This window comes from Tupaia chinensis, unplaced genomic scaffold (genome assembly GCF_000334495.1).
Source record: "Tupaia chinensis unplaced genomic scaffold, TupChi_1.0 Scaffold149964_2, whole genome shotgun sequence".
In the NCBI taxonomy this organism is placed as follows: Eukaryota; Metazoa; Chordata; class Mammalia; order Scandentia; family Tupaiidae; genus Tupaia; species Tupaia belangeri.
This window is the reverse complement of record NW_006209806.1, coordinates 2229214-2236427: the sequence shown is the minus strand read 5'-3', so window position 1 is coordinate 2236427 and position 7214 is coordinate 2229214. Positions and strand designations below refer to the sequence as shown.

General features: G+C 57.7%; 1 long non-coding RNA gene and 1 other non-coding gene across 3 annotated transcripts; both read right to left on the bottom strand.

Annotated features, from left to right (window-relative positions):
* Positions 1–3499: 3499 nt before the first annotated feature.
* LOC102488151 (uncharacterized) lies at positions 3500–5925 on the bottom strand. Of its 2 annotated transcripts, XR_001369929.2 has the most exons (5): positions 5786–5925; positions 5391–5538; positions 5228–5274; positions 4259–4288; positions 3500–3991 (listed from the first exon to the last, which is right to left on the bottom strand). It is a non-coding gene; the product is annotated as an uncharacterized LOC102488151 (long non-coding RNA). The 2 variants fall into 2 exon arrangements; XR_337803.2 differs by lacking the exon at positions 4259–4288.
* MIR7-1 (microRNA mir-7-1) lies at positions 4725–4784 on the bottom strand. Its single transcript, NR_129360.1, has one exon. It is a non-coding gene; the product is annotated as a microRNA mir-7-1 (primary transcript).
* Positions 5926–7214: the final 1289 nt, after the last annotated feature.

The window sequence follows — 7214 nt, the reverse complement described above, 5'->3', positions numbered from 1 at the left end:
CACGCTCTCTCTCTCCCCCTCTCTCTCTCCCTCTCTCTCCCTCCCTCTCTCTCTCTCCCTCTCTCTCTCCCTCTCTCTCTCTCTGGCAAATTAAAAGCAATGAATAGATAACCCTGTCTGATAATACAGCCGCGGTCCTTTCATAGAACGGACGACGGCTCGGCGGCATGAGGACGAGGCTTGGACCCGGGTCCCTCGGGGCGTGCTGTGGACACGGGCTCGGCCATGGGGGTACAGTCGTGGTTGCACAGGGTGTCCGGGGTAGACAGACTCAGAGGAACTGGAGCAGATTAGTGGTTGCCAGGGGTGGTGGAGGGCAGGACAAGGGGGAGCGACGGCTTCCTGGGGACAGGGTTGCATGCAGGGCAGTAGACTATTCCAGAAGTGGTTGGTGCCAGCTGTAGAACACCGTGACTGCGCTATGTGTCACCAGTGCACCAGTCGTTCTGACGGCAGGCGTGGCACCATGCCACGAGAGGTGACAGGTGGAACCCCTGTTTTGTACAGCCCCAGGGCAGGAAGCCATGTCCCGCCACCCTGCGCTCTGGGGCAGTATGGGGACAAGAGGACTGAGCTGAGCTAGGCTCCCCGGCTCCTGGACCGGCTGATTTGAATACTGCCCTGGGCTCTGGAGCGCAGGGCCAGCCCTCGCTGCCTGGTACCTGGCCAGGTGCCACCAGGGCAGGCGTGCAGTGGCTCAGAGCATGGGACCCCGGAGAAGGGAGTGAGTGCTGGGAACCTGACAGCTGCTCAGGAGGGACTCGGGCCCCCAAACAGCCAAGGCAGCATGAAGCAGGGCCCGTGGTGTGGAGGCTAAGGCGCTGGACCCCACGTGGCCAACGACGCGGTTCGAGTCCTGGACCTGGCAGCTTGTGCAGCACACAGGCACATGTGCACGTGGGCCCAAACCCCTGAGAGGAGACTGGGGAAGAGATTGCAGCGTGGCCGTCGCCCCGGGGGGATTTCTCCCTTTCGTTCACTCTGGTAAGCTCATTCACGCGCCCTATAGCCAATTTAAAACCAACAAACAGTTCTGGACATGCAGGTTCAGCACAGCTCCCTGGTTGGTAGAGTCACTGCCATGTCAGCAGTGTGGAATGTCTCGATTCTAGGGGCCAGCACAGACTCCCCCGTAGCACCCGCGGTTCGAGTCCCGGACCCAGTGGCTTAAACTCACGCCAGGTGCGTGTGTGTCCCCAAAGTCCTGAGACGAAAATGGAGGAGAAGGGGTTCCTGTGTGGCCATTGCCCCTGGGGGTGATTTCTCACTTCCTGTCGCTCTGTCTCTCCAGCACACACACCATATAACAATAAGCTCTCTCTTAAAAAAAGGGAGGTTGGCAGGTGGCATGGTGGTTAAAGGTGCTAGACTCCCACACGGCCAACTGCGGTTCGAGTCCTTTACCTGGTGGCTTGCGTTCTCACTTTCCCTTTCTGCCTCTCTGTCAGGCCAAATTTAAAAATAATAAGAACAAATGGAATTAAACAAAGAAACAATTCTTGGGGCCGGCAGTTGGTGTGGGGTTTGGTGGCACTGGCCTCCCACATGGCTAACTGCGGTTTGAGTCCCGGACCTGGAGGATTGCTTTCTCACTTTCCCTCTCTCTCTGTCTGTCACTCTCTGGTCAAGTTGAAATGAGTGAATGAATGAATAAAATGAAGCAATTCTTTTTTTTTCTTTTTTCTTTTGAGAGGTTTTTGCTATAGGGCGCGTGCGCTCCCCAGAAAGACAGAGAGAGACAGAGAGCGAGAAATCACCCCCGAGGGGGGACGGCCACGCTGCAATCCCTTCTCCTCCATTCTCCTCTCGGGATCTTGGGCACGCACGCCCACGCGCCCAGTGTGAGTTTAAACCTCTGGGTCTGGGACTTGAACTGCAGTCGACTACGTGGGAGTCCAGCAACATAGCCGTTGCACCAACTGCTGGTCCTAGAAGGTCCTCTTGCGTTGGAGATGACACAGGGCAGTATCGGGGTGGCTTTTCCTTTCAGAAAGCTCCCCCGTCCCCAGAGGGCAGCTCTAAACATGCCAGAGCATTCCCCACCATTAGCGTCCGGGGACCTTGCTGTCCCCGCCCTGCCGGCCATTCACCGAGGGCGAGGGCCGGAGTCCAGGCGCCATCTGCTCATATTTCTCCTGCTCATTAATGGACCCTCAGGCAGCGCTGCGGGGCTCAGAGCAGGATTTCATTTGTCTGGGGCCGGGGAGACGGGGTTGCCGGAGCTAATGAGGAATCAGTGCCTCCTAATTGCTAATTAAACGAGTCCGGCTCTCTCCGGGGGCTATTACGTGGGTGGCTCTTGAGTAGCCTGAGAATTCATTATAGTCCCCCAAGAAACACCTGCACCGCCCTGCCCTGTAGGTGGTGTGAGGAGACCTAGGAGCCTCTTCCTGTGCCGGGGCCACCACTTAGGGTTGATGTATGCGTGGGGTCTTTTTTAGTTTCTTTCTTTTTAATTTCTTTTTTTTTATAATTATTTATTTTATTTTATTTATTCATTCATTTATTTTTTAATTTGACCAGAGAGAGACAGAGGGTGAGAGAGAGAGAGGAAGTGAGAAAGCAAGTCACCAGATTCAGGACTTGAACCCCGGTCGGCCATGTGGGAGTGTCCAGCGTCTTAACCACCACGCCACCTGCTGGTCCCTTTCACATTTCTTTAGAGAGGTTTTTGCCATAGGGTGCTTGTGCTCACCAGAGAGACAGAGAGCGAGAAATGCCCCCCAGGGGCGATGGCCACGCCACAATCCCTTCTACTCCTCGGGATCTTGGGCACACACGCACACACGCCCGGCATGAGTTTTAAGCTGCCAGGTCCAGGATTTGAACTGCAGTCAACTACGTGGGAGTCTAGCCATGTAACCATTACAGTATCTGCTGGTCCCCATTCGTTTATTTATTTCTTTCCAGAGGGTGAGAAAGGTACCCCCAGCAGGGTCTTCACCCCATAGTCCACCCCCAACCTCTGCCAGCCGGCCTCATAGACACACGTGAGCCCGGCAGGTGCGGGAAGACCTTGGATGTGCACCCACGTGACTCCAGCTCACAGAGCGCTGCACTGCCGCCGCACCACCACAGCCCGGCGGGGCTTACTCTGTGCTCCTCTTACGTGGTTTATTTTTCTGGCTGAAGGGCGCGTGCACTTGCCAGAGAGAGATAGAAAAGACGCGTCATGGGGCATGGTCAGAGCAATCCATTTTCCTCCGTTCCATTGGGATCGGGGCACACACGCATGCCTGGTGTGTCTTACATACTGCCGGGGCTGGGGTTCGAGACATGGCTGGGCATGGGGGACCCAGCTCTCTTTGGAAGATTTTTACCATAGGGCACATGTGCTTGCTGGGGAGAGGCACAGAGAGAGGGGAAATCCCCCCCCCACAGCACAATCCCGTCTCCTCCATTCTTCTCTTGGGATTTTGGGCATGCAAGCACACAGGCCCAGCGTGATTTTCAAACCCTGGGTCCAAGACTCAATCCATGATTGGCCATGTGGGAAGCCAGTGCCTTAACCACTATGCCACCTGCTGGCCCCAGGACCTGGCTCCCTTAACCACTGCACTCCGGGGCTGGCCCAGGGCCTTCGGAGATCCAGCAAATGTTCGCTGAGCGCCTACTGTGTGTCAGGCTCTGGACCAGGCATTGTGGACAGAGCAGGGAAAGCGCAAGGGTTCTGCCCTCTCGGAGCTCAGTGTGACAGGGAGGCGGACCTGTGAACAGCAAGAAAGTAACAGACTCCGAGCCTGTGCGTTGGGGGGAGGGTGGCGAGCAGCAGGGTTTGTCTTGATGAACTCGGGCTTGGATGGAAAGGCAGAGCCAGCCCGGGGGGCGCAGGCAGGGGGTACGCGCTGAGAGGACAGCGTCGACGGGGGCTGGCTCCGAGGCTGCAATGAACTCAGCGTCTTGCCGTTTACTCGCGTTGGCTGTCTCAGCAAATTAGGAGCCAGCTTGAGCGATGCGTCTCCTCACCAGCAGGCTTGCATTCACACCTGTCCTGTAAGGGGTCCACAGAACCCACGGGAGGGGAGAGAGAGAAAACATTACTTCTGGAACTTTCATTGACAAGTACGCGTGCTCAGAACCCCCCAGAGGGCTCTGAGCACCCTTTCCTCATTCACGCCTGGGGAAGCGTCACAAGGTGGGCAAGGGCTCTGGCTTAGGGGTGGATAAAAGGGACCAGCAGTTGGCATAATGGCTACGTCGCTGGACTCCCAAGTAGTTGACTGCGGTTCAAGTCCCGAATGTGGTGGCTTAAACTCACGCCGGGAGTGTGTGCGTGCGTGCCCAAGATCTGGAGAGGAGAATGAAGGAGAAGGGGTTGTGGCGTGGCCATCCCCCCTGGGGGGTGATTTCTCGCTTTCTGTCTCTCCCTGTCTTTTTGATGAGCACACATGACCTATAGCAAAATCCTAAAAAACAAAAAACAAACAAACAAACAAAACAAGAGGCAGGTAAAATAAAAATTGAGACAGACAGAGGGATGGAGACAGAGAGGGAAAGCACCCCCGCACCCCCTCACCCCACCTCCCGCTGCCTGGGGACAGATACCTGCTCCAGGTCTGCGAGGCTGCGGTGAGAGCAACGTGGCCAGCTGTGCACGGTGCACGCTCACGTGTGTGTGGGGGGTGCCCCCGTCTGATCCCTCCCCTGCCCAGGCCTGGAGCCCATGGAGCCAGCCCGCCCCCTGCTTGTCCGTTTCAGGTGAAGGTCGAGAGGGGTCCACGCCGTGAGGCCGGCTGTGACTTGTTGTCATCACATATCAGAACAACAAAATCACTAGTCTTCCACACAGCACCGGACCACAGCCACGCATCTTCCTCCTTCCCCACCTGCTGCCCCGCATCCCGCCGCCTGCCCCGCTGGTCCCGCACCTGGGCCACGCCGGGACACCTGAGCTTCCAGCTTCCTGTTTGCCCTGCCTGGCTCTCCCGGAGGCAGGCATGGTCCAATCCCACCCAGGCACTGGGAACGGGATTTGGAGCCGGGCCAAGGACAGGCTGACTGAGGGCTGCTCCCCCGCACGGGGAGCCCTTGGGCTGGCTACCTCCCCTCACCCTGGGGGCCTCAGTTTCTTCAAACGTCGCCGGAACACGACGACGCCGGTGCCTGCGGTTGAAGGTGGGACGACGGAGTGCATCCGAACGCCGGGCGCGGTGCGCCTTGCAGAGGTCTGGAAAGGTCGCAGTGCCATCTGGCCTGTCCTCCCCGCCTCACCGACGGACCATCTTACCTGGTGGGAAGTGCAGACTTCTGTGTGTGCTCGTCTCTCCTGCTTATCTGGAGAATAATTCGTTTTTAAAAAACTCCATTAGATGAGGGCTAAGTTTCCAGAAACGTCGCCATCCCAGACAGCTCCCCTCCCCCCAAGTCAGGGGAAAGGGCTGTCCCTTTACCTGGACGTGTGGGGGGGGTCTGTCCAGAGTCCCGGTGCTGGAAAGGGACGCGCTCAGGGCACCCCGCGGGAGCTGTCCGCGCCCCGGTGCTGAAACGGCTCGCGGCTCGCACCCAGGACCCCGAGCGGCGCTGTCCGCAGCGTCGGTGCTGAAACGGAGCCATTTCCTCCCGTGTCGGCCGACAGCTGTCCTCAGCCCGGCTGGGAAGAAACTTGCCTCCTCCCCGCGCCCCGCACTCCTTCCGCCCTCTGTCCCTCTGACTCCTAGGACGCCCCCGCCAATTTATCTTCCCATCCAGACCTCTCCCTGGGGGACTCCAGAGTGGCAAAGGGGAGACCCCGAGAGGTCGCAGCGAGCACTTCCGCTGCGCCCCGCCACCTGTGCCCACAACTTACCTCCCACGCAGCCAGGGCTGGAGTCTCTGCTTCCCAGACCGTCCAACTTCGCCGGCACCCGAAACTCAGCCCTGTCCTCGGGGTCCCGGACCCTGAGGCCCCCCCACCCCCTCGTCCCACGCATCTGCTGCCAGTCTTGGCAGACGCAGGTGTCCCGTGGCTGCCGAGGCGCGACCTGCGCTTTTATGGGCTCCGACGAAGGCGGGGCGCCGGGAATCCGGGGAGGGGCCTCGCCAGCCGTCCAATGAGACTCCGCCTCAGAATGGAGCTCCAAGGATTACCTCATAGGTTGTGGCCTCGGCTTCAGAATAAAAGTCTGGCATCTGCCCCCAGATTGGGGTGGGGGTTTTCTGGATGGGGAGAGAGCGCTCGGTGCGGTCCCTGGAGCCTCCCCACTGGGCCTCACCCTGTCCTGGGTCTCCGAACTCACAGCTGGCCCCGTACAACTAGCTGCGACCTGCTTCCTGCCGTCCCCAGACTGTGCTGGGCAACTGCACTGGGCGACGTGCGGGTGTGGAGTCCAGTTCCACATAGGGAAACTGAGGCTGGCGGGAGCGCGGGGCTTCGAGGGGCCGGGACAGGTGGCACCCAAGCCCAGTTGTTTCCTGGAAGTGTCCCCAGGCCGAGGGTTTGTCCTCCTCGCTGTGGGTGCTGGGCCTCCGTTTCCTGAGAACCCTCTCAGAGCACTGCCAGGAGGGGTCAATTATACGGTGTGGCCCAGACTGGGAGGGACCAGGGCACAGGTGAGGAGTGAGCCTGCAGCCTCAGGGGCAAGATTTAAGGGAACATCAAACTTCGGGAATCAAAATACATATTGCAATGTGTGAGCAAGTCACACTTCAGGCCAAAACTCCATGGTTGGGCTAGCGGGTGGCGTGGCGGTAAGGTGGCTGGGTCCCACGTGGCCAGCTGCATGGCTCAGCTCCCAGACCCTGCAGCTTGAAAAGCATGCTGGGCACGTGTGTGCGCGCCCAAAATTCCAAAAGGGGGGAGGCATGGAGGTGGGATGGCCCCATGGCCACCGCCCATGGGGGTGATTTCTCACTTTCCCTCTCTCTCCTTTACTTTCTCTTTCTCTGGAACGTGCACAAGCTCTATAGCAAAATTTGAAAACTTAAAAAAAAAAATGGGGCCAGCAGGTGACATGGACACTGGACTCCCACATGACTGACTGTGGTTCAAGTCCCAGGCCTGGTGGCTTCCTTTCTCAGTTTCCCCTTCTCTCTCTCTGTGCCTCTCTGGTCAAATTGAAATAAATACATGAATAAAATTAAGTTAAAAATAAAATAATTCTTTTTAAAAAATAGAAAATTAAAAAAAAAAAAAGGAAAGGAAAGGAAAAAGGAAAAAAATAATCCACATGAACAAAATGTCAAGATTTTACATAAGGAAGGACCAGCAGTTCGCATAATGGCTAACTTCACTGCAG